The sequence below is a fragment of the Bombus impatiens genome, unplaced genomic scaffold (assembly GCF_000188095.3).
Source record: "Bombus impatiens unplaced genomic scaffold, BIMP_2.2 scf_0382, whole genome shotgun sequence".
NCBI classification, from domain to species: domain Eukaryota; kingdom Metazoa; phylum Arthropoda; class Insecta; order Hymenoptera; family Apidae; genus Bombus; species Bombus impatiens.
In genome coordinates, this window is record NT_176801.1 from 933847 (window position 1) to 949441 (window position 15595).

The following is a 15595-nucleotide window of genomic DNA, read 5'->3' on the forward strand; positions in this document are numbered from 1 at the left end:
CCTAGAAAATAGCACGAAATATATAACAGGTTTCTTCGGGCATAGTCTGCGTGAAAACGTTTTAAACGAATCGAACCTTTGTAACGATTAGAAAAATTAACCCATGATATCGAATCCATTATAGCGGCTCGTACGACGATCAACCAAAGTGGTTAATCGAAAGAAGAAATATTTCAATAGTATAATAACGTGATAATGGATCTAAGAAAGGCGAGCTCCAAACATTTTCGCGAAAATTATGGCATAATCTTGCGGTGGTGTGTGCGTGAACGAGTTTCTTAAAGAGCGTGGTTTCCAGTTGTCGAACAACACTGACGTGACACGACATAGAGTGAGACGGGGATCGAGGAAGGCGCGGTTACCCGGAAACTGGATTTTCTTTCTTCGACATTCGCCATTTCTGGCACGAGCCGCAGTAACTCTGCACGCGGCATTACAGCTTAAAATCCGTTGCTTCCTTTCTCGTTCTTGCAAAGCTTTGCAATGGCGATGCAAAGACACGGTCGAAAAGAATCGCCAGCAATGCATCGAATATCGACATAGCTGTAACATAGATAGAAACTGAAGGAGCGACATGGGAATAGGAAGTCTAACGACGTAGAGTAAATAAAGTAGAAGGCTCGTAGAGTAACTACGCGAGTATAATTGTACGCGTCGGAACACTGGCGGCTGTGGGCAGATTGACGGAGGAAAGGAGTTGCAGACCAGACAGACAGATCGCAAAGTGCGTGACTATCGAGGGACTGTCCCTCGTAGATATGATAGAATATCGCGATTTTATGTCGTACCCGGCATAATAAAGGTCGGACCACGATCCTTGAACTTCGTAAGACGGTAGACGGCCTGTACGCTACTAAAACACGATTCTTGCTTCTTGTAAGACGGAAGACAACAGCTATCGACGAGTGATTCTTCGCATCTGCCCCGCGGTTGATCGCTCGACATGGGGGTGAAGGTTAAGAGCAAAAAGTTTGCTTCTCTTATCGAATAATTTATGACTTTGTTGATCGTTGGAGAGTTTGTCGGGCCTAGGCAGCCCTCTTGGGGCCCGCTCGGCGGCAATGTCGTAAATCCTTGCCCGTTTCGACCCGTTACAGGTCTCGAACGATAACACGGATCAACGAACGGCGCGCGAGTATCGTGCATGGCTGGTTAGAGAAGGGCAGAGCGGCCTCGATGCAGCCTTCTCTCGCTATTTCCATGCCGCATCCACTTACACGCTAACATGTGACTACGTGTGGCGTACTCTATCTTTGTTGATTATTTTGAATTCTTCGTTATTTTATTACACTATCGAAGAATCAACAACGTTCGTATCATTTTTATCATTAATCGTTTGTCATTTTTCGAGGAAAAGAAAAGCAAATAACGATATCCGAACGCCCCGAAATTGGCGGCAATCGACTGGAAAGAACGCAGAAATCCAGCAACTTTATGGTTGTATTAGCGTCTTTGATCTTCTTCGTTTCAACATGTAACGCATGTAGCGCAAATTGTTACGAAGCAGAATCGATCGAAAGGATGAAGCCAGAGATATGCCGATTTTGGGATGAGCGCGAGCCCTCGAGATCGATGAAAAACATCTAAACGTTGAAGTTTGCAATCGCATTTTGATCGACAGGCATTGTGGTTTATAGAATTAAGGTCGTCGATTGAAAGCGGTCGAAACGGTTGAACCGATTAAATGGGATTTTGCGGTCTCCTAATAAAATCGTGGTTTTCCGCTATTTTCGTTTATATGCTGGACGATGACAATCGGCTTCGTACGGCTTCCGGCTATTATAGACGAATGAAAGGACTGGCCGATTTCGAGGATCCTACAAAAATGAGATATTTAAACGCGGTAAAGACATTCTTGAAATTTCGTATTCAGTTGGCAAAGAGTCTATAGGAAAGTGGAAGGTGCAAAGACGCGCACATTGCACGTAATTAATATCTATGCAAGAATATATAAAATATTCATGTAGTATAGTATATTGCCGGATAGCCTAACAGCAAACTATGGTTGTATTGTCTGGTACGTAGAACAATGTTCTACTTAGATTCCAATTTTAATCATCGTCAGAAAAATATACTCGTGTCGAAATAAAATTCAGTCTAATTAAAATTCAGTGGAATTAAATTCGTACGTTATAAGATTCGGTATCGTAGAGGAAATGTCTCAATTATATACGAATTGATGATTTCTCCTCTTACGACTTCCATTTACCGTCCAATTTACGTAAATAATCGACGATAATCAGTGCATATTCCTATAATAAGCACCGTAAGTCCTCTGGAACAAAATTGTGCGAATCGTATTCGCGCACGATGAAACGGGTGTTTTGTTTCTGGCTGACAATGAGTCGAAAAGCGCTGTAAACGCGAGCGATGAGGCATATGTGCTATTCACTGATCCAAACATGGCTGTTGTTCGTGGGTGTCGGAAGGTCGGTCACTCGAAAAAAGCATTAGCGTAAACTGAAGCGCGCGGTCGTCGCAAACGAGTCCGTAAAAAGTCGCCGTCGAAAAGTTGGTTTATTTCTAAAATAGTTTTATTTTCTGTTTCTATCGAAAAATTCTGATCGACGAATCGCTCTTACATATATACATATGGTGTATCAGTTGTTGAAACGAATTCATCGATCTGCCGATTCCTTGGCGTACCCCTTTCTCGCTTGTTTTTCCAGCAGTTTGTTTCTATTGCGTTTTACGCGTGAAAGGTTTCGTCGTTATTCATCGCCTTTATATTTACGTTATCTTTTCCAAAGTGGCGTAAATGCAAGTTTCTATTCATTCTTTTCCTTATTTTGAAAAGATGTTGAAAAGGATTGATCGGTACATCGGTAGTTGGACAAATTTCTTTTTTCCCATCAAAAATAGGAATAAGTACAATATCTTGTTCATCGTAATTTTACTTAATAATAACTTAATAATTTTGTAATACGGCGGATATAACGAGAAAATCGAGGCGATAATCGAGCAAAACGTAACGTAGATATTGAAATAACGATGTTGGCAATTTTCCTCCATTTAGCAAGTTCTCCTCTATCTTTTATTTCATTATTCTCGCAACAGAGGAACATTCGTCCCATTTGATAATAATTGTACATCCCTCGCTATTGCATTTCCTTTTCGTACCACGATTTTCAAAATTTACCATTTCCGCTTCGTTCTACGTTATCACATACAGCGCAAGTTGAGTTGGAACTTTTGCGTTTCCGAAAAAATTCATTTTATCCTGGTTTCTCATTTTTCTCGTTTCAACTAACACTGTACGACGAATAAACGATTAGAAAGAAATGGAAAACGAATCCTAATTCGATTCGCTGTTGGAAATCTTAATTAGATAAGAAATTAGATAGAAAGTTTCCTACATCGGTACATAGATATACGCATATACCTTCTGTGCCTTATAGATTCTTATAGTTCTTCTACAATTATTATATATGAATTAGAATGTTCTCGTTATTAGGCTAATTTGCATGATACCGAACGAGTGCTTATTCAAAATCTTATACATTTTTAAATTTATAAAAAGTTCGCGTCTCGGAAAATGTATAATTTCGAATACGTTTTGGTAGTTGGTGGAATAATGAGATGTACGGGCTTGATGGAACGGATCGGTAAAAGTTCTATCGCGTTGTAGTGGAGTTGGAAGCTACCGAAGAATGTTCGCGCTATCGATTACACAATCGAGAAGTACGAGTTTACAAAGCTGTTGGAAATGACTGCAGATTCCACTGAAACTAACACTTGTCGGGTTACGAGCCGCCAAATGGATAACTCCGTGACTGTACGTAGTTGCAGGACATGTACGACACGCTGTAAATAAAATTGAATTCGACAAGACCAGGCAGCAATTGTCATCTAAACCCGAATATCATTCGATGAATTTTCACACCTACTGTAAAATCAACTTTCCTATTACTGTTCAATTCAAGAGCTAATTAATGAGATTTTACGTGATCTGTAAAATTAATTATCTATGAAAATGCTAAAATTTATGATTATCGAGAGTGCGCAATAAGGGTGTTTAGACATCTGGTGACCATCTTTACACATCTTTTGCCCGAGGGATAGAGTCTGGTTTAGGTAAAGAGTCGTAACACCAAATCCCCAACAATCGTAATTACGTGCAATTAAACGAATAAACGATCGAAATGAATAACAAGCGAAACAAACTACAAACAAAATAAATTAATAAACGTAACAAGTATCTTCTTTTTATCTACGTTAAAAATGCATTAATATCACGCATAAAACATAAAATACTTAAAACACTAACTAAATTTTGTTTATCGAAAAAAACAAACGCAAAGAAAAGCGTTACCTGTGCGTGCGTGCGTGCGTGCGTGTGTGTGTCTATATATTTATAGATCATCCTTTAAATGTTTTCAACAATTGTTTGAAGAAAAAGGAAAGAAAGGAAGGAAGAGAGAAAGAAAGAAAGAAAGAACGAACGTATAATATTTTAATTAAAACAGCTTTATTTTCTAATTTCGAATCGTTGTTTCTTTCTAATCGTAAGATGCAAACCGAAAATCGTTAGAAACCACCGATAAACAACATACTGATACAGCACTGGTACGCTTTGAACCACGGTTCACAGAAATGATCGAACGAAACCAAAAGGGGATGAAGCGGTTGAAAAGCACAAACGGTAAAGGAGCCGTGCTCGATTCTGCGTCGCCTTTAATGACCAGTCATTAATAACGGCACAGTACGTGCGGGAAATTTACGAGCGCGTCTGTTCAACTGCAGTTGCAACGAAATTACGGATCCGCTACAAGCCGCCCCTTCTCCGTTCTTGATGCGCAGAGGACTCGCCGGCCAGCTGACCTTGACCCTTAAACGTATCCTGTCATCGTTGGAATTTTGTTCTGGTAAAAGTTAGGAGGAGTCACGATCGAGGAGAGGCCAGCGGCGTTCGTTATAATTTTCGCTTTTGTCTCGTCCATGTTTCAACAATTTTCCATCTTCACGGTCTATACCTTCGCAATGTTTACCGTATAACATAGTTAGGGTTGTTTGCGTTTCGATCGTTTTTTTCCGATGCCAACAATCACGTTCTATATACGTTTCGATAGGATTTCTTGCGTCTCGACCAGTGGCCTTGACCTCGCACGATTCCACATCATCGGCAACGTTCGAGCTGAATGGTGGTTAACAGATCGAAAACGAAGGGATGGGTGGGTAGCCGTGGAAGGTCAGGGTGACAGTTACCGACCGGGTATTTTTATTCTTGGAACGTTGCGAATGCAGTTTTATCGCGGAGAGACAAGTTGTTTTTGGTTACGTAAACAAGGAAATTTCCGGACTACATGACGAAGGAAAAGTGGCTCGTTACATTCTTGTCACGAAAGCTGCAATTACCCTCCCAATGTTAACTCTGAAAAGCACGCAAAGATTAACGCAGCTACTTTCTTTATCTTCAGATTGTTATTTGTTCCGTTTTGCTTTTCTTACGAAAAACGTTTCATAACTTCCACGAAATTTCTTCGATGAAAGAAAGCGTAGAGTTTCATAAAAATTGTCTAAATAAGTAAGATCGACGATACTAGGGTTGAACGATAAGAAACGAACTAATTGGCAAATGTCCTTTTATTTCTTTGTTATTATTATTTATTATCTTTTACTTTTGCTTTGAAATACGCCGGTAAAATTATCGTAAGCCGCTTATTACTTAACCTCCTTTTAACAATTTCGTTTCTATTATTTTATTTTCTATTTTATTATTTTTTTGTTATTTTTTTTTTTTTTTTTTTTTTTTTTTATTTTTTTTTTTTTTTTTTTTTTTTTTTTTTTTTTTTTTTTTTTTTTTTTTTTTTTTTTTTTTTTTTTTTTTTTTTTTTTTTTTTTTTTTTTTTTTTTTTTTTTTTTTTTTTTTTTTTTTTTTTTTTTTTTTTTTTTTTTTTTTTTTTTTTTTTTTTTTTTTTTTTTTTTTTTTTTTTTTTTTTTTTTTTTTTTTTTTTTTTTTTTTTTTTTTTTTTTTTTTTTTTTTTTTTTTTTTTTTTTTTTTTTTTTTTTTTTTTTTTTTTTTTTTTTTTTTTTTTTTTTTTTTTTTTTTTTTTTTTTTTTTTTTTTTTTTTTTTTTTTTTTTTTTTTTTTTTTTTTTTTTTTTTTTTTTTTTTTTTTTTTTTTTTTTTTTTTTTTTTTTTTTTTTTTATTAGAGAAATCTCACGCGTGGATATCGTTCGTTCGCGTATCATTCATCGACACGTTCTCCGGCCTTCCATCCGTTTGGCTAATAACGGAACATTTAACGGGACGTATTACTTTACATATTTAATATTATGGTTATTCGCGATAGACTAGCTAGTTTCCTCTTTTAATCCGTTATCTTGGCTTTTCTATGACCAAAATTAACGATTTATTTCGTTGTACATATATTATTAAGAATTGTCAGTTATAACATTATAAAATACCGAAATACGACAGTTGCGTAAAAGTTACTCGTAACGAAATAAAACTGGAAATACGTCATGATCGTTATTCTCATTCTCCGAGCTGTGCAATCTCAAGAGTTGACATTTACGTCAAGCAACGTTGCTTTTATGACGTAAATACAAAATGGTACGATATTAACTTGACGTTTAAATAAGATTTAAATTAGCTTTAATATCATTGTTGTTAATCCGATCTCTTGAAAGTTTACCTGACGTTATTTATTAGAAGCATTAATTTTATATCGGTAAAATTATAAAAGACGATTAGCAACGCCTGAAAGATTATATTTCTACGAGTGAGAAATTAGCAAACATCGGAGTAGAGGATCGTAGGCAAGCGCAGTCGCTACCGTTCCAACGATTCCATCTTAAAGCGTTCGTTCTGTTACGTAACGATCAGCGTTACAATCAGCCTAATAAGCATAATTTCCATGTTACGTTCTCGTTACAGTTTTTTTTTTTTTTTTAAGAATATTTCGTAGCAACGCTGTCTTTCGGTTGCACGAGTCGACATCGACGCAGTGAACACGGTTCAAGATGCTATCGATGTAATTAGCAACATTGGACACACGTATTATTACAAAACAGCGTGCGGATACAACACCGTTATTTTCATAATTGCACAACTAAATAATTACTCGTGCTCGTGTTGTTGCATAAAAAACTGAGACATATTATAAAAAGCACGTAAAAAGGCCGCGGAGCATACCGTCGGGGCAAAGGTCACGGTTTGCCGTGGCTAATTCGTGCTCACGCAAACCCTTTGGCTGGCAGCGTATCTACGAACCCAAGGCGCTCTGTCTTACCAGTGATGGATGTTGCGAGGGCCCCGACTGGTAGCGACGATAGTTGCGTTACTATTCCATCAACGAATCTCCTAATCCCGGCCCCTTGTTCTTCCACTTGCACGAGTGTAGACAGTGCAAGTTAACACGTTGACCGTTTTCAGTGGTCATCGGTGACAACGTTGACAAATTTTTTAGGATCATTCAGTGTCGTATTACGCTTCCGTAATAGGCCCTTTACACCGCAAATTTACACCGTGACCTCGGGAGACATTTAAGCCAGTAGTTTTCACACTCTAATTTTAGTCACGGCGTATTCTAGAAAATGTACAGATATCTCGACCCACTCTTTATACAAATTTGAAAGTTCAGCGAAGAGTCGAATTTATAGATACGAAGGTCGATAGACGATAAGTCGTTTGATGATAACGCTAGACTACCTGTAGTTGGGTAAAAATAAGATAAATTTCGTGGACTAACGAACGTTTCAACAATGCGAATAACTTGGACAAAGTCGGAGAAGAAACGCGCGAATGCGATATAATGTATCAATTTATCCCAGAGCAACATATACGTGTAAAAGTCGCGTACCGTTCTACGTGTTAATAGCGCTAAATGCCGGCTAAATTGCCCGGGGAGTTAAATTGATTTTGTCAAGAGCCGCTGGATGCTGGCCTAGGCCTCCCCAGGGTGATGTTGGCGTACCGAGCAACGTTCCTATCCGTGCTTGCACCGTCTCTAGGATAAACGGTACGATTTATGAAAAGTGGTCCCGTTCTATGGGTGAATGGGTGAAGATGTTGCAGCCGGAACCGCGTATAATAGCTGCGCTGGTCATCGCCGTATGACCGAGTTACTTCGCGCCAGGTATAGGCGTGTTAATCAAGTATGAGAAGAGTTTCAGAACGTTGACACTTAACCGCGAATTACGAACGCAACAAGGAGTTTGATACGTAATAAAGAAAAAAGAAGATAAGTCGATATCGTTCGTTTCTTGTTTCGATACGATACGAAAAACTGCGAACAACATGAAGAAACAGTATATGTCTATATTTGCATATCGCCTTTATCTCCTATTTCTCCGAATAATACGATGATATATGCGTATTGTAGTATCGTGGACAAAAAGGTCTAAGGAGATATCGGGTAAATCATAAACAATGTCGCGAGAGCCGAGGCGTCGTCGGCTCCATCAATGTGTGTCGTCGGCTCCATCAATGTGTGTCGTCGGTCCTTCGATCGAATGGTTTCGTAGAAAAGGCCTGCGTGACCCTGGCCACGAGTATTTGCGGAACACGTGCGTGGTGGGCCTAAGAAAAGTCAAAGAGATGCTAGAACAGGCGGTGTCAGCGAAGAAGCCAGAGAGTAAAATTTCGAATGCCGCGAGACAAATTGAATCGGGAATAAAAGTGACGGACGAGCATTGACAAATATCGCCTTGTCATTAGAAAAATTTGACCGGCCAAACGTCAAAGTACAGATACCGAAAGTCTAACGAAAAGAAGAGAAAGAACTGGAAATGTGGAAAATAAGTTTAATAAATAAACGAAAGATATAGGAAGAACGTAGGAGACGAATATCGGAAGATGTATATTAAAAATTACATTTTTTAAAGCAAATTGTAAATCCAGCTGCAAATCCAGCAAATCTCAGCTTCGTTAAAAAGTAGTCGACGCCATCCTCGCACTGCCTGGTTCCTGAAAACGATTTTACGTCGTCGACCACTTGAATTTTCTCACCGCGACAACCATCGACCTTTCGACATCGAATCGAACTTGGAGACCGAGGCTTTTTCGATGCGATCAAGACCAGCTTTCTTACTTTGCCCCCGTTCGCCTCTATCCTCCACGGTTGCGTAAGCAGAGAGGGTGACATAGGCCGACAGGAGGCGCTCTCGATATTTACAGCGGACTGTTTTCAAATATGTATATCGCTTTCTACTCGAATTGACAAGTGGGACGATCGATATTCGGCGCTGGTGCCGCGGAATCCCTCTTGCCCCGTCTGTCGCACCGATGCCGGGTTCCTGCAATCGCCAAGCTTTTACAAGTACCTCGCGAGCCTACGGAAATCAGACCGGCTCGAATCGAACATCTGCATTGACTTACGAAAGTATTCGAATACTTTTCACAGGAAACTTGTCACGAATATATCGCGTACGCTGCACGAAAGTTGTTGAAATTTCGTTAACGTTGTAATCGAAACAGTGGCTGGCGAAAGCGCTCGATCGCCTGGAAAAACTTTTCACGATAACTTCAAAGCTTTAGGTAATGCACGCGAAGCAGAGAAAAAAGATTCTAATATTATATTCCTTATTTAGAATGTTTTGCGATTTGCTTGACAAATATGACCAAATTTATAGACGATGAAATACTTGGACGTGTATAATAAGTTTCTTAAACAAAAATTACTGTTAAATCAGGTGAAACACAAACACGTGTAAACGCAGAACGTAAAACGCAAAGAAACGCAAAGAAATGCAAAAAAAAAGAAAAACGTAAAAAAGACGTAAAAAAAAAAAAAAAAAGAAAAAAGAAGAGAACTCGAGCGTATCAGAGAATTGCGTTGTACGTGCGTGTTGCTCGATCCTTGGATATCGAAAGGCTAGAACTTGCGCGATCGAAAAATGTTTAAATAACTGAAAACTGTCAGAAATTATGTTTAGCGGAGTCGATTTACCGATTTTAATAAGCGGACGTTTCATCGCAAACCAGATGCGTACTCGATTTCGGACTCGTTTTGGTCGCTGAATCGCTCGATACTTTCGATATTTGTACTCTTTGAATCGATAATATCGATTGCATGGAAACAGCGATGGAATATAATCAGCGCTGCTACGATCAGCTGAAATTCCGAACTTATGAATTTTTCAACAAGTAGAGTCACGTGAGAGGATCGCACGATTTGCCGTAGATTTGTTGAGCCATGGCATTCGGAAAAATTGACGGATATAAGTTGTGTCGGTATTTGAAAAATTATATCGAGAACGACGAGCTATTTACGCGAATTAAAAATGTTCTTTAAGAGAATAGACGAAGGAAAGGTGGAAGTGTAGAAGAGGGGGAAGGGGGGAAGGGAAATAGGAAGAGACAGAAAAGACTAACCAAAGTGGGGTTAAGGATGGCTTATATATTTAATTTTCGCAAATATTCGTCATCTATTCGATCGAATGCGATCGATCGGTTGCAATTGTTATCGATATTTGCTTCTACAAAGCGACAAAGTGACGGATAAATGAAACTTTGCAAGTCAATTTTCCACTGTTATTTTAATTGAAAAAGATATTTTAGATTGGGCCGTTCATCCGCAACGTTCCGGAATCCGGCCAAGCGGCGTAAATACTTTCATCCTTGGCCTTTTTCACTGTGCAGGAATCATCAATCGGGTCGTGCACTCTCGAGATTAATCCGCACCTTACGCGCTTCAGCTTGAAATAGATGCTCGTTAATACGTGAGTTTTCTTAACGAATATTTCGCGTTACATTTCTATCGGTTTTATCATTGACTGCTTTTCCTAAAATATAGTCTGTAAACGATATATCGACGAAGGAAAGACGGTAGAACCGATCATCAAACACAAACGCGAAATACCATATTCAATTCGTCGAATAATCGTCAATGACTCTTACATTTCTTTCCACTTTCGATTTTTATTTCGCTCTGTTTCTCGATCGTTCCGTGAATCGATGTTCCGATAATTGGAACTCTAATATAATACGAAATAACTCGATTGAGAATTGAGAAAACGTTCTCGCAATAAAATTAATGCATCGTTTATTAGGTTCGATCTGGAAGGAAATCGGATCGCCAGATGGTGCGAAAAGAGTCGAAAATAAGTAGCAATGGTGCGCGCAACACGGTTCACAAGCTATAGGAAAAGCTTAAAACCGCTTTCGTTCCTTTTATCGGCTATCTAGAACGTTTCTTCGTGCTGCAATGTCATTATTGTTATCGTCGGAACGTCGGCCGAGTAGTCGTCCAGTTTTCCGAGACAATCGAACCGGACATCGGTAAATGAATTATTAGCAAAGCGTTCCGTAAGTGGATTAAACGTTGTTCCACGAGACTCTTTAATCAGATTAAAATCTTAAAAGCACGGGCAAACGTTTTTAAGCGAAACCGGGGGAAAAGTAGCTAGCGCTTTATCGGTTCAGCGTGACAATCTCTATCGAACACCATGTACAGAAGATCCGTTCTTGTTTGTTCACTGTTTTTACAAAGCATTTTTGGCCGAATTACGCGAAAACTTTCGACAAATATTTATTGATTCGTAAACTCAAAGAATTGGAGAATTTGATAGCGGAAAAATTGAATAATGCAAAATGAACGAACAAACGAAACAAATAAATGCGATATCGAGCCTCTGTGGATTAATTTCGGAATTAGAGAAGCTGCAATCGCGAATAACTAAATGTAGTTGTGCGAGATGGACCGGTCTATAGAGTACGTGATCGCTGTATCCAAGCCAATCGTCGCTATCTTATTCGTTGGCAGAATAAGCGAACGAACACTAGCGGGAAGATGGTTTGATATTCTCCTTTAACCTTTAAAATTCTCTGGTAGATCAGCATCTACCGGCGCACTACCGGCGAAGACGAAGAGGAAAACGAGAGGTCTCGGTCGCGGCCGTTTTCGACCTTATTACAGCGAATACGTACACGACTTTGGACCTTGCCACCACTTTTCCCATCGACATCGAGATTCCTATCTTAATCGTCGTTTTTACGAGCATGCAACGTCGGTCGCGAGCTCGACCTTAAGCTCTTGTTAAGTTAGCGGCGTACTCGCACGAACGAGGATCGGGGCTCTCGAATTGCGGATAATTCGAAGCGGAAATAACGCGTACGTGGATCGAAGCTGCTTTTCCATCGAGAAAACGTGTTGCCCGAATCGAATCGAGCGAAAGAAACCGAGTAATTTTTATTTGCAGCGTGATCGTGTACGGTTAATCGAATAGCGTTTCTTGTCGAATCATCACGCACGCAGACGCTGCAAACGAAACAAACGAAGTATATCAGACAGGAATTCAAATTCTTCAGAATCGAGTTGATAATGATTTACAATTACCGTAACGTTATCTAACAATTTCATCGTCCTCTCCATCATCCAATCATCGAATACACTTTTTTATCCGCTGAAAGAATAAGGCACGAACTGGGTTCGCGAATCGAAGCAAATCCGGTCGAATCGAACGTCTCCCGACGTTGTTTAGTTGTAAAGTTAAACGACTGTGTTTAAGCACGGTACGGCCAGGTTGGGTGGTGTACGTTTGAAGCCGGCATTTGACAACTTTTTTACCAACGTTCCTATGCACGTTTCCATACATTGGATCGGTTTAGCTCGACCTCCAGACTCCTTGGCGCTATCGTGCCTCGATACAAGCTTCATAAATAATCAACTTTCTACACACGAGTCTATACCGCCATGTCGGAGGTAAAATTCTGACACCGTGTGTGGAATTTTCAGCAACCATTTCGCTTTCGTAACATTACCGAACGTTCATTTATTCGAATTCAGCGAAGAATTTAACGACCATCGTACCGTCGAATTCTTAACTCTCGTCGAGGAGAATTTTCGAATTTTCAAGCTTCTCGGTCTTTCCACTTTCATATCGTTCTGAATTTCTGAATACTCGGATTTTGGAATATCCGTGTTTCCCAAATCGAAATCCCAGCACTCTGGTCTTCTGCATTTTTATTTGGATATTCAAAGTTTTACGCTGTGCAGCTCCTGGAAACTTGCCGCTATCCACGGAGTCGTTCAAACGTTTCGCTTGTATGCTTCGAAACGTTTGTAAGATAACGTTTTGGAGCTAACTGCACGAATTAGAAAAATTCAAGGTTGCCTCATTGAAGAGAACAGCGTTGTTCCATCGGTTCGACCTCGTAGGTTACGTAACTCGAATGAAAGAAAAAGTCTGCTTTCGTGTGGCGACGCTGAACGATCTTAAAGGCGATCCGCATTAGCGACGTTCTCCGCATTAGCGAGCCACGCGATCGTTCGATCGATCGGATCGACTGGCGGTGGACAAGGCCGGCTCCGTATCTCTTCTCAAGTATCGTTTCGACCGAAACTGGAAGAACAACGCGCTCCCGTCGCGGCTGTTGTTTTCCATTTCGTGGAATTATCGTCGCGTTGCATCGATTTCGCAGTTGGAAAACCAAACGACGTTAACGCGAGCCGTTTAACTTTCAATAGCATCGAACAAGTCGCAGTTACTAATCTTTTCGTGCTTCATGCCACGTGGCAATAGCACCACGATTATTCCATCTAATCACTTACGAAGAAATCGGTTAATCGGTTAATCGAATTGTCGTTGGGTTTCATGCGAAAAGTCATAGATCATTTATTGCACGTTGTTACGTATGCACGAGTTGATCGTTTATTTTCTTCTTTCTTTTCTAAGAAATGCTTGTTACAAACTTATAAATTCCTGCAGATTTCCCGTATATATGGATGTAGTTGACTTTTCGAATAGGAAAGCCAGCTGCAATAGTCGAATAGGAAAATAATTGTAATCGTTGTGCATTTACCGTGTACGTCAAGTAACAATTTTCGTATGGATAGATTCGATGGCTGTAGATATTATACATTTGATTTACGCGAACAGCAACACTCGTCAAGCAACTAGTTGTTGTACCGTACATGTATTCTACATGGATTCAATGGCTTCCTGTATAGGAAAAACAATAGCCATTCTACTAGTTTCCTGTACAATTCCATGTATAAATAGATTTCCATAGGATTAACGACTATGAACAGGTTATACTTACTCTACATGAATAAGAATAGCTATTGTTTCCTATATAGGATGAATAGCGACGACGTACATGTATGACCGTCGTTGATAACCATTCGGCTACTTTAGTCTATTTCTGCCATTTCACTGGCGATAGTACATGAATTTTGGCAAAATATACGATTTCGTCGTAAACTAATAATTCCAACCTTACTGCCTATCTTTATTTTATCAATTAATAAATAACTACTAATTAACGAACTATACAACGATTGAGTTAGCCGACTCGGTTTACATCCTAGTCTAATACATCCTAGTCTACACCAGACCCGATTTACAATCGTTTCGTCGAACAACTTGGTCAAGAAGCGGAATCGTTTATCGCAACGAGCGATCCAACAAGAGGATGGGGCATCGTTATTCTTTTCTGAAAGGATAATCGTTTTCCTTGTTTCGAACGTCATCGGTATTCCATCTTGCGCAATTTCAGTCTGCTCCGTTACGTTTCTACGCTCATGTGTGATTCCAACGCACGTAGAACCATCGAAACTGTGCTTGTTTTATCGTTTTATCGTTTTATCGTTTCAAACGAGATACTGGTCGTGCTGGAAAAAGAGAAGATCGGCTGATCCCGGTGAACATCGTTCCTCCGCGAACGAATAAAAATTTCATAGTGAAAAGAGCTTCGTTGGCCAGTTGATCGGAAAATTCGATTCTTTCGATTCGAAATTGGACTACGCTTCGACTATGTGTTCCTTCTTGGAATTGGTTCTTTTGGACATGGCTCGTTTCAAATACCAAGATGGCAAACTCGAAGGAAACTTTCTCAATAGGGAGTTGTTGATCACCCACCACCAGTGTCCCTCCACTCTCTGGTAACTCTGTTTGTTTGTGACTTTTTCGAGGACAGTTGCTCGGTATGTGAACGAACCGACCGGCACGACTCTTGATTTCGCAAAAGTTCGCTGCTTTGCGAGGGATGGCGTCTTCCAACGATACGCATCTCTGTACATCGAGGCTTGTCCACCGGGACGATCTATTCCGATTATTCGACGATTATCCGATTATTCAACGAAGGATAAACGCGTTCCAGTAGTAGGAGTTTAAAACGCGTTTAAAATATAAAAAGTTTCGTATATATTTGGCAATAGAGAGAGGTATGAATTAAAAGGAGAAGCGCCTACGAGTTGGAAAATAAGCAAGCGTACGTAGCCGATACTTTTTGTCGCCGCCTGTGGTATTTTCGACGCCTGAAAATATCAAACAAACGATACGATGCCGTGAAAGCGATAAAAATCGCAGGTCTATTATACATCCTCTTGGAGCCTTGTCGCGTCACGGGCGATATTTTTTCTCCGCGGCTATTTCGCAGACCCTGAAAGGAAATCGAGAGCTCGGGTCTTCGTAGGTCACCGTTCAAAGGCAACCCTGAACAAGAGAGACGCGAACGTCGAGGGCAACGCAGATAATATCGCGTCGGCGATCGATCGTTGGAACGCGAAAGTCATACGCGGTGACTAGAACGTGGAACGAGCGAGAAATATGAAGATAGGGCACTCTAGAAGATTATTCCGTGATAACATACGTCTTTCTAATCGCTACGAGCTTCGAGATTTACGACATGCCGCCCCGGCGCGCCGCGG

General features: G+C 40.0%; 1 protein-coding gene across 2 annotated transcripts in view; it reads left to right on the forward strand.

Annotated features, from left to right (window-relative positions):
* The window catches only part of LOC100741702 (octopamine receptor beta-3R-like), a 101288-nt gene that overhangs the window by 5418 nt on the left and 80275 nt on the right, over window positions 1-15595 (forward strand). The window lies entirely within an intron of this gene.